Raw genomic sequence first — 18,886 nt, 5'->3', positions numbered from 1 at the left:
ATGAGATTGAAGATGGATATTAAGGTTATAAATCATATGTTTTGGTAGGTATTTGGCTTATGGAATGATATGATTTGATATGTGTTTCAAACATGAAATATGTGGATAATGAATTGGTATAAATGGTTGTGAAATGGATGAAACTTGATGTGCAATTTGTGCCTATTTGATTATTTTAAGGAGGACCCTTTATGGGTGGCAAGTTGGTCTTGTAAATGCCTATTTTTACCCACACGGGCAGGGACACGGGCGTGTGTCTCAACCGTGTTGCCCGAAGGCCATTTCAAAATAAGCCTGAGCAGACCACACGGTCGCACACACAGCCCTGCGCTAGGCTGTGTGGCCAAGTTAGTTTTGACCACAGGCTAGACACACGGGTGTGTGACTGGCCGTGTGATCTAAGTCAGTAGCCTCCCTAATTTTCACATGGCCTGGTACATGGGCGTGTCTTGTGGCCATGTGGACAAGTCAGTATGTATGCCTTATTTTGACACGGCCTAGACACACGGGCGTGTCTAAAGCCGTATGAGGCACACGGCCTGTTCACACGGGCATGTGACTTGTACAACTTTGTAAAATGTTTAAGTCTTGAAAAATTTTGAATGAGCTTGTTCTAGTCCCGAACGCTTTCTAAAGCATGATTATGGTCTTGATGACCTATATAAGGAACTCTATAATGATGTTTGACTATGTTTGTGGATGAAGTTATTGAATTTTTCGTAAAATGTTTCGATTTGTTCGGTAATACCTTTAACCTTAGTCCGGCGACGGATACGAGTTAGGGGTGTTACATCTTACAAGGTCCGTGTATTATTTATGATCAATACTTGGTACAATCTTAGACTAAATATTTTGATCCCAATAAACCTTACCCGAGTGTGATTCTTATATGGATTAGAATTTCGAGGTTTATGTATAAAAAGAGCATTTTGTGTATAAAAAGAGCATTCTAAAAGCAGTTGGAGGATTAGAAGGTAAAATGGCAAAGTTAGACTTTAACTTAGACAGTCAGACTAAAGGGTGTTTTGCTAGAATGGTCGCTTTCGTGGATCTCGATAAGTCATTAGTATCTCAAGTTTTTGTGAATAGAGATTTGCAACGAGCAGAATATGAAGTTTTGCCTACAATCTATTTTTCTTCTGGAAAATATGGTCACGCGAAGGAGATGTGCCCTTCATCGACGGTGATAACGAGTAAAGAGAAGGTTCAAAAAAATAATGATTTGTAACAGCCCATTTTCAGTGAAATCGGAATAGTGGTTTCGGGACCACAAATTCGAGCCAAAAAGAAAATTTATTTTTTATTTTTTGCGTAGTTTACAATATGCTAGGAATGTCATATGAAAATTCTGATAAGAAAATTTTATCAATTAGGTACTTAATTATGGAAAGGACCAAATTGCATAAAATGCAAAAGTTGGATTCTAGTAGCTAGAAGGATCAAATAGCTATGGAATTCAAAACTTGAGGTCCTTACAAGGTAATTAGACCATTAATCAAAATTTAGTAGATATTTTTTATGATTCATCGATGAAAAAATAAGAAAATGGCAAGGACTAAATTGGAAATAGAAATAATTAAAGAAGATAAATAATTAAAATAGAATTAAAATCATTTTATATCATCTTCTTCCCCAAATATTCCATGGAAACCCTAAGAAATAGAAAACAATCTTTCTTGGCTTAATTAGGTAGGTTTTCTTGACCCGTTTTTAGTAATTTTTATATTTTTAAAACCGGAATAGTCTAATCTATCTATTTAGGGGATTAATTTGAAAAGTTATTAAAGTATAGAAATTATGTCATGGATGAATATGCTGAAAATTAGAAATTTATGGTAGAAAGTGAAAGGTCGATGATAGATAAACAACTTTTACAAAGTGAATTTAGATGAAAACATGATTTAAGGACTAAATTGTAAAGTTGTCAAAATTGAAAAAAAAATTCTGAATTTTGTAGAGTACATGTGATGTAAATTTTATATTGAAATTTTGGTTAGGCTTGGAATAAGGAGTAAATTACATGAATTTCATTTTCCGAGCCTAGGGACAAAATTAGAATTTATGGAAAGTTTAGGAGCAAAATGTTAATTTTTCCTAGGATGTAAATTGAGTCCAAATGAATATGAAATGCGAGAAATTAATGGTTAAATTCATTTATATAGATTTGGATAACACAAATTTGAGGCTAGATCGAGGAAAAGAAAAAGTTTCGGATTAGTAGATTTATATACGCAAACAAGTGTCGAGGTAAGTTCGTGTAACTTAATTGAGCATTTAAATATGTTTAATTGAATGTTGTATTTGTATAGAATGTGATTTATATTTATGTGAATTAATTGGATGTTATAATATAAGAATTGAATAAATGATTGATATTGTTTGAAAAGAGTTAAGTTCCATTTGAATATTGGATTTTGATGGACAAATATGATTTCCCCTATTGAATGAGGTCCTGCATTTGTTGTTGATGGGATTTAGCTATGACAAGTAATCTTATTGACCTCATTACAGAAAGGATTCATCCTGGACTGACAATCTTAATATAAGCTTTCTTAAGCATATGTTATAGATAGGATTTAGCCCGGACGGGTAATCCTAATTAAGCTCTTATGAGCATATGTTAGAAACAGGATTTAGCTTGGACAAGTAATCCTGTTATATGATATGTGGCTCAGAGTGTGTTTCCTGATTTAAGTGCGTTAATGGGTACTCCTGAATATGAATTGACGGGTTATTGAATTGTACACCTTGAGTGTACTATTTGAGTATCCATCGAAATTTCAATGATTCAACGGACAAAATACTTGACAATATATGAGAATTATGGGATGAAATGAATAATGTCTTGAAGAATATAACATGATGAGCTCATCTATGTTTACTTGATGTATATGAGAATTTTGTAACTAATATGTTTGATTAAATGTATATGTTTTTAGGCAGTTTTGCCAAGTTGATGGAAATATGTTATTATATGCTTAATTTTCATAAATTATATTGGTAAGTTTAATTCTAGTTATACGAACTTACTAAGCATAATATGCTTACTAGGTTTACTTTTCTCTGTTTTATAGTGCTCGGAAGCTCGCGAAGGTTGGTGAACGGTTGAAGCATTATCACACTATCCGCTAACTTGTTTTGGTATAAATAGTAAAATCATTTTGGTATAATGGCATGTATAGGTAACTTTGCCATTGTTGGCTTACAAATGTTGTTTGTAATCTAGCCATTGGAATGGCTAGTAATGATTATGTTTTGGGATATCTATTAAAGTAATCCTATGGTAATATCCTGAGTACATATATTATGGTTTTATAGAGCTATGCTAAATGAATATAAGTATTAAAGATAAAATCATACTAGGTATGCATGTAATGATATACTATGTTAGATGTTTGAATTGGCCTTATTATAATGCTTGGATTGGTTGGTATTTGGATATAAGTTTTGGTGCAGGATATTGGTAAAATTTTGGTTTAGAATTAAAGCTAGAAATGACTTTATTTTGTCCACACGAGTAGACACACGGTACATGGGTGTGTGGTTAGGCCGTATGTTCCCTGCATCTTAAATTCGAGAAATAGAATGCTCAGAATTAAGCACAAGGGCAGAGACACGGGTGTGTGTCTCAGCCGTGTATGCTACACAGCCTAGAACACAGGCGTGTGTCTTGGCCATGTGAACCCTGCACATATTTTTTGAAAATTAAATTGATCATAAGACCTACTCACATGGGCGTGTGGCTGGCCGTGTGGCACAAGTCAGATAGTTACACGGGATTAAACACGGCCTGTAGCAAAAGCATGTCTTAGGGTCACACGGGCATGTCCCTAGACCACACGGGCGTATGAGCCCTATAGAAAAATTCTTGGAGTTTTCGATCAAGTCCCGACTCGATTCTAATACTCGTTTTGGGCCTCGAGGGTCCATTTAAGGGACATTATGAATAATTTCAGTAAATGAATAGTAATTAACATGAATTATTCGTACATGTTCTGAAAGTTTTGGTAATGCTCCGTAACCTTGTTCCAGCGATAATGCAAATCTCGAATAAGCCAAAAAGATATGCAAAATCATAGGGAAGAGGTTCAGGAAAGGCAAGTTTAGGGTCAAGTTTATGGTATTGAATAAGTATAGTCTGGATAAAGATGGTGTGTTTATGGAAATGGCAGTTTTCGAGGAAGTTAATGCAAAATTGAAGGTTTTTCTAAGTCTAAATTGATGAATTTAGGGAAATAATCTTTAGAATTTATGAAAAGAGACATTGGAGGATTAGTGGATTCAAATGAAAGTATAGACCACATTAAGTATAGTTGGGAGTGGTGGGGAAGAAATGAAATCGATGGGTCAGGTTTTGAGTGGGAGTGGGTCTAGTCCTCTTGATTATAGCGTTGGCCAAATTGTTAAGGCAGTTATTAGGCCTCAGATGGGGCCTATCAGTAAAAGTGTGCAACTTAGTGGAGGTGACATGGATCTAGGCTTAAGGGTCGTTGGAAACATAGCCAAGGATCTGTTGCAAGACCAGATCAAATCGGGTAGAAATAATGGTAAAGGAAATGGGCTTGGGATTGCAGGCTGGGAAATGCTTAACTCTCTTGCTGTACAATCTGCCGCATTAGATAATCACCCATATGCGTATAAAACAAACTTAGTATTGGTCCCGTCTGATTTGGAAGATAGTGAGCATTTGGGTAATTGCTCTAATAACTCTTCTAGTTTTTCTTCTTTTGTAATTGAATCCCCTATGATTACTACACATATTAATCCTACCTTTGAAGAATCGGAGGGGACATTGAGGGTCTTAGATGAAACGCTTCTTGATCCAAGAAGGCATTTAGTTATCTTCTTCAAGGAAAATTCTAATCATAATGAAAGTGAAGGCTCGAGTGAGGGTGGACCTCATAGTACTGGAAAAACAGTGCTAAATTCCAAGATTCGTATTCCAGGTGATAAAATTGTTTCGAGTCAAAACGGTAGAAGGTTTAATCGTGCCATTCGTAACCGTAGAGATAGGTTCAAGTTAGTTGGTTCCACTCGTGCTCCTTTGTCAGACATTATGAATTCTATTGTTAAGTTGATTTCTACTGAACTGAGCATAGACTTTGGTAAAGGTCTTGTAGTTTCAGAAGGAATGCAAAAAACTAGAGTCTGGAAACTCTAAGCAGTAAGGATGAATCTTTCTCTTTTCTATATTTTTATGGATTTGATTGTACTTACTTGGAATTGTTAGGGATGAATTATTTTAAAATTTCCCCGCATTTTTCGTGAATACTATAGAGAGCATCAGCCAGACATTATTAATTTACTGGAGAAAAGAGTTAACTGATCCAAAGCAGATAAGGTTATTGCTAGATTATGTTTTCTATTTTCTCACTATGTGGGGGCTATCGGAAGTTTTGGAGGCATTTAGGTGGGTTGGAAGGATTCGATTTCTATTGAGATCCTTAGCAATCATTCTTAGTTCATTTTTATTCGAGCCCTTAGGGGCAGTAATTCTAAGCCTGTCTATATTGTTTTTGTTTATGAAAGCCTTGATAGGCATAAGATAAGGGTATTTTGGAAAGGTCTTAAATCTATTATCCCGTCTGAAAATACTCCATGGGTAGCTATTATTAATTTTAATGCGTTATTATCATCTAGTGATAAGAAAGGTGGTCATATAGATGGAAAGGGTTGCCTGCTTTTTAATGAATTTCTAGAGTCATCAAAGTTGTAGGATTTGGGATTCAGAGGGTTTGCTTTCACATGGAAACACCATGGGCTTCTTGAAAGACTGAATAGGGTAATTGACAATGACACTTGGTTGAGATCTTTTCCAAACTGTTTTGTTACCCACCTTCTAAGGATAAAGTCAGACCATAGGTAATTACTTCTTTCTCTCAAGCCGAATGATATTGTTCCAAAGGGACTTCCTTTTAAATTTTGGCCAGTTGGATAGAGTATCCTAGTTTCTCGAATTTTGTTAAGGAAAAGTGGTGCTTTCAAGGTAACATGGTTGAATCTCTAAATCATTTTACTTGCAACATTAAAGAATGGAATAATTTAGTTTTTGGTAGTATAGAAATTCGTAAAAGGAATTTGATGCAAAAATTAGCGGGTATTCAAAAAGTCTTAGAAGAATTCAATTTTTCTTATTTAAGTCTCTTAAAATTGTACGTTCGGGAGGATTTGGAAAATGTACTTTACCACGAAGAGTTACTTTGGAAGTAGAAAGCTAAATGTAACTAGATGCATTTTGGGATTAGAATACTAATTTTTTCCATTCCTGTATGATTCAAAGAATGAAGCACAATAGAATTTCAAATGTAAAGAATGATAATGGTGATTGGTTGCTTGAGGATGAGGATCTCCAAAATGAGGCAGTAAAATTCTTGCAAAAGTTGTAAGGTGAGTTGCCGGACAACACCACTACTTTGCCACCTTGTTCTTTTCTTAAACTTGACGCTAAAGATGAGCTCTTTTTTGGAAGAATAGTTTTTAATGAAGATATTCAGAATGCTTTGTTTAATATGGATCTGTTAAAAGTGCCAGGAATTAATGGTTATTATGCTCTTTTTTTTCAAAGTCAGTAGGATCTGATTGGTGGTGCAATTTGTGAGTGAGTCAAGAAAATATTTGATGGCCAGTTTATTGATACGGTGCTTAATAACACCTTGATTTTCCTTATTCCTAAGGTTAAGAATCCTAAGAACTTTGCATGATTTCACCCTATTAGGTTGTGTTCTATCCTTTAAAAACTGGTAATGAAGATCATTGCGAACAGATTTAAGGTAGTTTATTTTCTAAAATCATTGGCCAAGAACAGACAGGTTTTATTGCTGGAAAAAATATCATCGATAATATCATAGTTTCCCATGAAGTTATTCATTCCATGATGAGTAAACATAAAAGATGGATGGCCATCAAGATAGATTTGGAGAAGGCCTATGGCAAGGTGCGATGGAATTTTTATAGATGCCTCATTTCAAGCGGCAAACATTCTAGTTTTCCTTTGAAAAGTTATCATGTCGGCTATCACAAGTTCAACTATGCAAATTCTGTAGAAGGGAGTGCCTACTCAGAAGTTCAGTCCACTTAGAGGCATCAAGCAGGGGTGTCCCTTGTCACCTTATATGTTTTTTTTGTGCATGGAATGGTTGAAACAGAGCATTCATTCATATATTAATTTAGATCAGTGGTCTCCCACTAATTTATCCCAGACTGGATTGAAGCTCTCTCATTTGATTTTCGCTGACAATCTGGTTATATTAGGGAAAGTTTACTTGAGTCAGACATAGTTAATGAAAGATATGTTGGATGATTTTTGCAGTTATTCTGGTTATTGGTTGAATGCTCATAAAACAAATATTTTCTTTTCTAAGGGGGTGGACGAAATTTTGACAAGGCATTTTTGTGATTTGTTTGGTTTTTGCAAAGTCCATAATCTTGGTATGTACTTGGGAGTTCCACTTTTCCATGAAAAGGTTACCATTAATTCCTTAAGGTTTGTGGTAGAAAAAGTTAAATTTTAATTGCAAAAGTTGGATGCGAAATAGCTATCTTTAGCTGGCAGAGTCGCTTTAGTTCAGTCGGTTCTTCTCTTTGTTTCTAGCTTCTTTATGTAGTCAATAATGATCCAGCAAGAAATATGTGATGAAATTGGAAGTATTGTTAGACATTTTATATGAGTATCAGTTTGAGGCAGCAAAAAGTTGTCCCTTGTTAGTTGGAACTTCTTGTGCCAGCCAAAGGCTAGTAAAGGACTTGGGATTCAGCATCTAAAGGATCAGAAGACTTTCTGTTAAAGTTGGACATTAGCATCTTGGCTAATTCAGAGGCTTTGTGGGTTAGAGTCTTAAGATTGAAGTATAGAATGGAGGATGGTCTACCCCAAAGTATCACTCGTAGCAATTGCTTTTATCTCTAGAGGGCTCTAACCAAGGTATGGACTTTTCATAAAAATGTTTTTTGGTCAGTTGGCGATGGCAACAGCATCAAGTCTTAGAAGGATAGTTGGATACCAGAGATTAGGCCTTTGATTAATCTTATCCCAACCAGTGCAAATATTGATTCTGATTGTTCTCTTAAAGAGATGGTAACAGAAGAAGGAGAGTGGAATCTGGAGCTATTTCTAGTTTGGTTATCGGAAGAAATTATTGGACATATTATTAATATTTGGAACGACGGAAATGTGCAAGTGTACACAATCGCAACAAGTAATAAAGTGACAAGTAAATGTCGAGCTATCGTACCCACAGGGACTGCGAAAAGGATTATTTATGAATGCAATTTAAAACATTTTGGTTAAGAATAATATTTTATTGAAGAGGGTGATTAAAAACTAAGATTTTAAACTAAGTAGCTAAAGAAATAAATCTCAAATGCAAGATTTCAAAATATGATTTAATCAAGATGACATAATTGTGTTGATTTAATTACATTTCTTTAACTTAGAATTATTAAGACTATGCTTATGCTGTTACGAATAAATTCACGACAACTCAGTAATTTGCTAACTTATGAACATATTCACCTACACAAATCCATTCATCTCTTAACATATTTCTATGTTAATTCAAACGATTAAACAAATTTTAATAAGCAAACATGTTATGGCACATACATACTCATTAAATTGAACTAATCTCTTACATATCCCAATGTCAATTCAAATGATTAATAAAATCTAAAGAGCATATAAAAGACTACGTGAGGTAACAAGGTATTCCTACAGTGAAACAGTTTAATCACAATAATCTTGCAAGTTATGAAAGGCAAGTGTATCGCCAGATACATTGCTAATTTAACCTTTAGCTACCTTAGAAGAATAAACATAAAAATTAAGTATTGCATCTATTAATTACAATTTCAATCCGTTTAAATAATTAATTCATCAGCTACTTCACAATTGTAATGCAAGAATAACATAGGCATGATTTTACTTAATCAAGCATTTTACCGAGGCCTATAACAGCATAAACACAATTTTAATAATTTAAGCAGATGAAATGTAATCAAACCAACACAAATTAAATTCAAGCTAAACTGATTAAATTAACCATTCCAAAAAAAACTATTCATAGATATGTTCATCATAACAACAACAAAAACTAAAGAGATAGGGAACAAGAATCAAATCCGGTGTTTTTCTGAGGCTTTGAAAAAGTTGCTCCGTTCTTTGTTCTTTGTTTTATCACCGATCAAGGCTTCTATGAACACTCAATTGCTACTCCAAAATGTCTGAAGAAGAACCCTTTTCCAAGGAGGGAAATCGGCACAAGAGCAAGGGACTTGAAATGGGAAAATGAGAGGAGAAAGTGAGAGAGGAGAAAAGAGATGTGAATGAATTGAGGTGTGTCTTGAATGATTAGCCAAGGGGCGTTTTTATAGCTGAATGTGGTAGATAAAATTTGCTAAAAATAGCAGCCAAAGAGCCACCCCTTGGCCGGCCATCTATGTTCCAAATTTGATGGCTTCAACTTTGCTAAATATGGCTTGGGGCAAATCTATAAAGCCACCAATTGTGGAGGGGCTTGAATGCAAATTTGACAACTCTTCAAAGGCTTCTTTGCAAGCTTAATTAATCAGCTAATAAGCTGATTTGGGTCAGCATATGGACGATTTTGGGCTGCCCAATCCTTGGCCAGTTCACTTCAATCGGTTCAGTTCAACTGGACCACTTTTTCCATAATTAATTAATAACAATTTATTTAGTCCAAATTAAATAAATTAAAATTAATTATATTATGAATTAATATACATAATTGGACTGTCTTAGGCTGGAAATTAATTCACCTCGATACTTCAAATTGCTTCTCGATTTTGGTGCTTCTAGCAGTGTTTGCCGAGCCATTTTTCGCCCTTTGTGCAAATCTGTCGAAAATAACCAAAATTCATCAAAAATAATTATAAAATTAAATAAATTCAACATGTTCATATTTTAAGTGCACTTTAATTATTTTATAAAAATTAATTATTTTTTGACAAGAATTTAACCGAATTTGCATTAATTTAAGTTAAAAAGGGTATGAAAAAGTGTGTAAATTTTTGTGTTTCCACACCCCCAAACTTAATTCATTGCTCGTCCTGGGTAATGCACAAATTTTAAAAAGAATTTCTCGGAAACAGCTTTGAAAAATTCCTTCAGAACAACATTTTTCTCAAAGTTATGATTTTAATATACTTATGCTCAAAGACAAGAAATTTGATAGTTATGCTACTTAAGTATACATATCGTTCAAATAAATCTCAACAACTATTATGATAGGAAAAATTAGACTAAATGCTTCCTAATAAAGTCATGTTAAACCTTACCAATGTAATTTTATTCCCTTTTATTCAAGATTAAGCTGCAACCATTAAGTTTAACTTATGTCTCCATATGTTGTACGTAGCAATTTCTCTCCACTAATGTAGGTAGCATTGGAACTTTTGAATCAATAGGTCTTTAACAAGGTTATAATGTGGCTGGGCTTAAGGGTAGGTAAAAGATAGATACCCTAGACTCAGCTTGCATTGGACCTTCGAAATAATTACCTTCAATACATCAATTTTCCTCGCTTTGACATGCTCTTTTGTACATCTTATTTTAAGAACTCATGCTCTGTTCTTCTTCTTTTTTTTTAAATTCAAGCATTTTGCTAAATGTGCTACAATTTTAAAGCATTCGATAATTCTTTTCAACTCTCCCAAACGTATTTTTAAAGAATACTTCGAATAGTACTGAGTCTAGTGTTTGGGACAATTTTAAGATAGTTAAGAGAGAAGTGATGGCTAAATTTGCAAGGGTTCAAATAAAATTAGGCCATATAGTCTCAAAGTTGGGTTTCAAAGGATAAAAATTTCATCGTGGTTGGCTTGAAAGGCTGAAATGGTCCAAACAAAAGTTGCCTAAATCATTTTCAATGTTCCATGCTTCCTAGGATTTCGCCTCGAGAAACTACTAAGTCAATTCTAAAAACTTAAACTTTCATGCACGCCTAACTTTCGTAAGGAACTAAAAATTTATAGTACGATTTGCATGCTTTATTAAAAATACATTCATATCATTATTAAGCTAACATAATAATTTATTGAAATAATAGAACTTTATTTATACCGAATTTTAGCATATTTAACAAATTTCCAATTATTGAACAAAATATATCCTAATCATAATTAAAAGAAAATTTTATTCTAAATGGAAATAATTCAAATTCAATTTTTCGATCCCCCTACTTAAGATGAACAATGTCCTCATTGTTTAAAGTGAATAGATACTATACACCAGGTAGGATTCTAGAAAAGACGAGGTGAGTCAAATTGACTGCTTAAGTACCAAGCTCTCTCTAGATCCAATCCTAGACATGTATATACCTATTGCCACATTTTATACTTTGCGACTTGTTCAAGTTTTATTTATGATTTTCCTCTCTTATTATTCGAAAATAAAAATTCCTAATTAAACCTATTCCTAAAATGACCTAAGAACAAAAATAAAATAAGGTCAAGATCCCCCCTTTTATTTATTTGCAGACCCTTCCAAATTTGACGCATCTTTTGCTCCATCATTATTACCTTTGCATGATTCGCTTCGCTCCTTCTTCGATAATGGACTCCATGGTTCATATAACGCCCCAATTTTCAGGAATTCTGTGAATGTTGGCATAGGTTTAATTATGTTAGTGGGCCTCTAGAAGGCCCAAGCTTAAGATAGAACCCGGCAATTTTAGTTAATTTTTTTTTGTTCCATAAGAAAAAGGGGGTGAAATTATGAAATAGGACCTATGTGAAAATGTTTGAAAATGCTATAGGCTAAATTGAAGTGGCCAAATAAATAGGAGTGCAAAATAGGAGGATTTGCATGACAAACCTCCCATTTTACATGAAGTGGCCAGCCATCATGTTGTTGTAGACAATATGAGCACTTGATATCCATAATTCATGGTACAAATTGATAATGGGTTAGGTAAATGTTCCATGATAATAGATTAGGTAAATATTCCATGATAATGGGTTAGGTAAATGTTCCATGATAATGGTTTAGGTAAATGTTCCATGATGGGCATTTCATGTCTTTTGTATTAAAGAATTAAATGGATGAAATATGAAATTTTATTAAAAGAAAAAGGGGTGAAAAGAACAAAGTTTTGTCCATCTTTGTTCATCATAGCCTAAAGTTAGAGAAGAGAAAGGAGAGGAGAAAGCTCTTGAATGTTCGGTCACTTGGGGAAGAAAATTGAAGGTAAGCTCATGGTAGTTTGCTTTTATTTTGAGGTTCATGAGTTCTTCTTGATTCTACCTTAACTCTTGAAGCATATTTTGGTTTTTGGTTGTGTTGTGAGCATTTGGTCATGAATTAAAATGAAGGAAATGGTTGTTGTTTCATGTTCTTTTGATGAAAAATGGAAGATATGTGAAGTTGAGCCAAACAAATGAGCATGCATGTGCCTTAGATGCTAAAGGGAAAAATCGGCTAACATGTTGTGCTTTAAAATGATGAAATGGAGATTATGCTTAAGTAAAAATCATAGATATGTGATGATTGATTGGTGATATATATGTTTAAATAACATGCATGCAAGATAGGTGTATGAAAGAGTGATTTGGTAATAAATCTGCTTGGGACAGCAGCAGTAACGTGACTTTGGAAAATCACCATAAATTGTGGGAGATGAATTAGAAGCTGAATAAATTATGTAATTAAAGCTTAATGCGTCTAGTTTCAAATGAAATAAACTAGAACATATTTTGAATTCTTTACAATGAGAACTTTGATTTGTAATGAAGAGTGGTCAGATTAGTCAAACAGTAAAACATGGGAAACTTTAAGAAAAATCTGGTATTGATTGGCCATACCAAAAATTCTTAAAATTTTATGTATAGAAGATATATGAGTCTATTTTCAGGGAAAATTAACGGAACTTGATTTGGAGTTTCGTAGCTCCAGTTATAAATGATTTAGTGACTGTTGCTCAGGAAGACAGCTTGCAGTGAAATTATGATTATGTGGTAAACATTGACAAAAATTTGTTAATGAGTTGCTTATTGATTTCTTATAAGCTTACTATGATCTGTAGGTTTGGTTGGCCGAATATCGTAAGGGGTTGATATGTAGTTTGTATTTGACTAGTTAGATTAACGTGTTAGTAATCCAATTGTAGGCGGTTCGTGTGTGGATCTCGTCAGCATATCGTCGCAAACAGGTGTGTAACTAACACCCTCTTTCTTAGTCTGGATCGGCAAAAGTCGAAAAGCCGAAATGCCGAAAATCGGTATTTTGTAGATTTGCGAGTGTGCGAATGCTCGTGAGGTAAATCGATTAATATTTTGGTAAGCTGCAAAATTTGGACTGCAAAGTGTATGATTTCTGTGCCCTCGATATTTTTGGGCTTAATGGGCCAAAATTGGAATGATGGGCCAACGGGCCCAATTCGGTAAGAACCCTCGGTACGTGATTCTGTTAGTACGTGAAAAGTAGGAATATGCATGAAAAACCCTAAAATAGATAAATTACTGAAATACCTTTAAAAGTGGAAAATTTACAGTTTTACCCCTAGTAGATAAATTACCGAAATACCCCTAGGGTTAAATTGACCTAAATGCATGTTTGACTGTTGTTATTTACTGCATGCCATGTTGTTATTATCTGATGCATGGGATTGGGATATTGATGGAGGAAGTACTGAAAGTGGCTTGTCCACATGCTGGAGGCTTTGCCTCAATTTACTGTTAACTGAGCAGCAAGGCTGCAACTGTGGAGTGTTGGGCTGGGTGGGTTGAGCTATTCCCCACATGGAGTGTATGGCTGGTACGGGTGGAGTGTAGTGGTTGGTGGGTTGAGTAGTCTCCCCAAATGGGCTTGCATATGTTTACTGATGTTGCATGTATTTTGAAATGGGCCTATGGGCCATACTGTTATCTGAATAAGGGGCTAAGGCCCAGTTTATTGCAATCTGAAAAGGGCTCTGGTCCAGTACCACTGTTACCTGAATGGGCTTAGGCCCAATAGGCTTGAGCTGACTTGGGCTTTGAATGGGTTTTCCTTACACACTGAGTTTCCCCAAACTCACCCATTTTATTTTCATCCACGCAGGTAATCCCCAACCATAGTGGGCTTGGGGCTGTGAAGGAATTCGGAGTGGCCACCCGTTCTAAAAGTTTGATTTTCTTCTGGTGAACTGGATATCCTTTTATTTACGTTTGAAGTTTTGGGTTTTTAAATGTAATAAGGCCGCTTAATTATTTTTGATGGTTTTAATATGTATTACTAAGATAGGTATTACTTATTTTAACTGTTGAAATTGGATAGCTTTAGGGCGCGTTTTCAAAAACAACAATTGATTTCAAAATAACACGACAACAAACAAAGCTTCCGCAATGAAAGTATTTTCCAAAATTAATCACTTTTCCTAAAAATGACTTAATCAAATCGGTTTCCTAGAAATATCCATGACGTTAAGGTGTGGCAATGGCGGTATGCATGTCTAGGATTGGATCCGAAGGGAGCTTGGTACTTAAGCAGTCCGATGGACTCACCACCTCTTTTCCGGTTTCCTACCTGGTGCACAGCTTCCATTCACTTTAACCTATAATGAAATTATCTTTTAAAACACTGAGTAAGTTTTTCAGGATCAACAATATAAAATATTTTGAACACTTCAATATGGCATGTCGGATCCGGTCACAACGTCTGGTCTGGGTTTGGGGTGTTACAGTTCAAATATAAAATCTGGAAATTCAGGCACAAAAATAAATGGGTCATTGTAAATTTTCTTAAGAGCACTTCTCATCGATTCATCCTTTATTATTTAGTATCTCCAGTAAGCTTGTTGTTGCCATTGCATATGCTGCATTATGTCCATCAACTTTGACAGCTCATCTCGAAGATCTGGGCTAGGTGGTTGAGCTCTGAACATTGAGGTTTTGTCATTAGGTTCAACTTCTGGTTCCAATGGTTCCACCTTATCAGGGACTTCAGCCGATTGCATTAGTTCGATCTCTGTGGGATCCTCTTTCTCTTCTTCGGGATCCTCACTTTTTTCAATTCACTACTGTAGAACAGAATCTCTAGCTATTCCGTAAAGGTCACAATCTGTGATTGTGCCCTGGCTATAACCTGTCTTCTTTACGTTTGCAAGAATTTTAGCTTTCAAGCACAGAATTGTTATAGAAATGGGAAAGTAGGCTGGGCCAGAACGTTTAACGACACAATTACGCATCTCTCTCAGGATGATTTTTCCCATATCAATGGTCTTTCTAGTTAAGATCGAGTATAATAAGACCATTCACTCTAATGAAATTATAGTCCCATGTGAGCTAGGCATAAGGCTGAAACGGATGAAATAGAACCATACCTTTGTGAGTGGTGTTAGATATTCTCTTCGACAAGTGTGAATTCCTCCTTTGACACAATCCACTTAGAACCTGAAACTGTAAGTTCCTCAAGAATCTCTTACAAATTTTCAGGCTTTATATTGCTCATCAAGGAAGACTAATTATCATTTTCAAAATCAGGCAATTCAAAGAACTCATTAATAACATTTGAAGTTATTGGTACCTTGATTTCGTGAACTGGAACTTTCGTCAACTCGCTTGAGGTTAAATTCGCATAGAACTCGCGAACTAGTTCCTCATCCACACTGTAATATCCCGAATTAGGGCCTAATCGGAGTAATGGTTTTGGGACCACAAATTTGAGATAGAAATAATTATTTTATTATCATTTTAATATCCATGGCATGATTTCATGATTGTGTGAAAATTTTATTTAGAAATTTTATCGATAGAGGGTCCAATTTGATATTTAGGACTAAATTGCAAAAGTTGTAAAATGTGTGTTCTAGTTCACAAAGGTACTAAGTACTTATGAGTAATGGGTTTTTAAAGTGGAGGTCCTTGGATAGTAATTAGACCATTATACTAGTTTGGACAAAAATACCTAAAGGAAGGTAAAACATCATAGTTTTTAATTAAGGGTATTTTGGTCATTTAGTTATTAAAATGAATTAAAAACAAAATTAAAAGCTAATTTTTGTCCATCTTCAACCCCTTCACTGAATTTCACATGAGAAAGACATAACTAGGGTTTTTCAAGCTTCCAAGCTCGATTGTAAGTCCATTTTAGCCCCATTTTTAATGTTCTTTACGTTTTTAGAGTCCTAGTAACTTGATTAAGCTTATTCTAGTAATAATTTAACCTAGGATTTATATTTGGAAAAATACCCATAGGTGAAATGTGTTTATTTTGATGCTTTATGGTAGAATATGAAGCTTGAAATTGTGTTAAAGAACTTTTGCTAAGCGATTTTACGTCAAAACGAGTAAAACGACATAATCGGTAAAAATACCTAATATTCATAAGTACATGTTAGAGTGAGAATTTGATGTTGCCATAGAAGGGAAAAATGATCAGCATGTTATAAAACATAATAAAATAGGATGAAGTTTAATTTCCGAGCCTTGGGGAAAAAGTGTAAATATGTACAAGTTTAAGGGCAAAAATATAATTTTTCCAAAGTTTGAGTCAAGGACTGTTTTAATAAATGTGAGTATTAAATAAGCTAATTTTTTTTTATTTTAGATCAAGAGAAACAAGATTCGAGTCGTGATCGAGGGAAAAATAAAGTTTAAGAGGAATAGCCTCGATTTCTAACATTTTGTACCGAGGTAAGTTCAGGTGTAAATGTAGTAACATAATTGTCATTTTAAGTAATTTAATGTTATTTATATGATATGATGATTATTATCATGAAATATTATGCTTTGTGGATTATTATTTAGTAATATGCAAATTATGTGAGCTACTTGATAAATATGAAATGCTATCAAGTATTGGTTCCAACATTCCGTGGAAGACAACAAAGATGTGTGATTGAGGCAAACCGCGTTTGAACCTTGGGAATAGATTAGGATAAAAGTGACATGTCACTAGGATATTTGAGTTCCAAGCTTGTTGAGTTGAGTCCGAGTTCGTGAGATGTAACTAGGCATCCGAACTCGTTGAGTTGAGTCCGAGTTCACTTATGGATGCGAACGCCCGAGCTTGTTGAGTTGAGTCTGAGTTCGCTTATGGGTGGGTTACATGGTAGCTTGGCTACATAATTTCCACAAGCTATTGAGTTTGTCTAGCTGCGGGTATGGCACTTATATGCATGCAATCCTTGTATCCAAATTATATATTCTGATGTGTTCAACGGGTGAATCTTAAGTGAATAAGGAGAATACTTAAGACGAAGGTGACATGTTGGTAAGTGTGGTGAATGAGAAATTTTGAACAGGTATGAGCTTAAACCCTTGGGTTGAGAACTTGGTATAATGAAATCGTGGTAAGATAGTAAATGCAAATGTAACATGAATGTCTTGGTGATATTTATACAAATGATGTTTTATGTTGGATTGCATGATTATGTTACTTGCTATTTACATGTGAACTTACTAAGAATTTATGCTTACTCCCTCCTTTCCATTCTTTATAGTTTTGACAAGCCAGCTCGGAAATTGAGAACGGTAGGAGGCTCGCTCACACTATCCGTGGACCATTTTGGCATAGTGGCTTGTATATTTTGAGTATGCCATGTATAGCATTATAATCATTTTGTGTATATGATCTTATGATATGACTATTGGGTGGTAAGGAAATGTTTGGTAATGATTAGCCATTGGAATGGCTAATCAAGATCATATTTGGTGTTATGTATACTTAATGTGCTATCTAATCCATGGAAATTCATAAAAAAGGTGAAATTTGCTATAAAACAGTATCATACAACAGCAAAGAAGTGAGTTTGAAAAATCACTAAAAATAGTAGAGACAGAATTAAATAATGAATAAAACATGAAATTGAATCTTATTGAGTCTATTTTCATATGGAAGAAACAAAACAGGTAAATGAGTTGTATTTTATGAGAAATTTGAGTTTTGGTGGAACTAGGTCAAAGCAATTTCTGAATCCCCTATTTTTACTTTGGAAATTCACTAAAAATTGTAAAAAAATAATTAGGAGTCATAATTTATTTTTATAGATTCCTTATTGAGTCTACTTTTAAGAGAAACAAATGGCATAGACATTTGAATTCTGTATAGAGATAAAAGTGATTTGTAGTGAACAGAGGTCAGAGCAGTCAAACACTGAAATAGTGGAAACTTTAACTAATAAACTATACTAATTAGCCCAACCAAAAATTCTAGAAAAAAAATTTATTAAATAGATATATGAGTATAGTTTTAGGGAAAATTTATAGATTTTAATTTTGAGTTTCGTAACTCGAGATATGATTTTTTTAGAGACTATGACGCAGATGGGCAGTTTATTACGAAAGGTGAAATAAATTATTTGAAATTGTTGAAGTGATAATTTAAGTCTGTTAACGCCTCCTGCTCGACTCCGGTGATAGACTCAAGTAAGGGGGTGTTACACACACAATGTCTTTTCTCACAAAAAAATTCCCAATTGAGGGTTTCAGCAACTTGACGAATACTTGCCATAAAATCTTTGTAGTTTCTCTCTTTCAACATAAAGCCTTTCTCTGGATGCATCTGTTGATTTTTGAAAATACTCTCGTATCTTGCTTTGGCTTCTTCACAATGGAACTTGTTTTGTGTTTCATCAATTTGGGCGCAGGCACGAATTCTCTTGCGAGGCATGATTAACCTGAACAAAGGATGGAAAAAAATTATTTTCTCAAAAATTTAATTAAATAAAAATTATTAATGATCCAATAAATTGAAAATTAAATAATTCAATAAAATTAAAATTTTAGGAGAAAATTCGGTCTTACCACTTTTTTTTTTTAGAACTCCTAAAAAATAAATAGTTAGAAAGCAAAAGGGGTCGAATGGAAGTAGGTTGGAGGATTTGGCTACGGATGGGTAAGAGGGTGGTGCCGTTCAACTGTGTGAGGTAGTAGTGCGCAGCAGGCGTTGGGA

This window comes from Gossypium hirsutum, chromosome A02 (assembly GCF_007990345.1).
Source record: "Gossypium hirsutum isolate 1008001.06 chromosome A02, Gossypium_hirsutum_v2.1, whole genome shotgun sequence".
Classification (NCBI taxonomy): domain Eukaryota; kingdom Viridiplantae; phylum Streptophyta; class Magnoliopsida; order Malvales; family Malvaceae; genus Gossypium; species Gossypium hirsutum.
Note: the sequence above shows the minus strand (reverse complement) of the source record.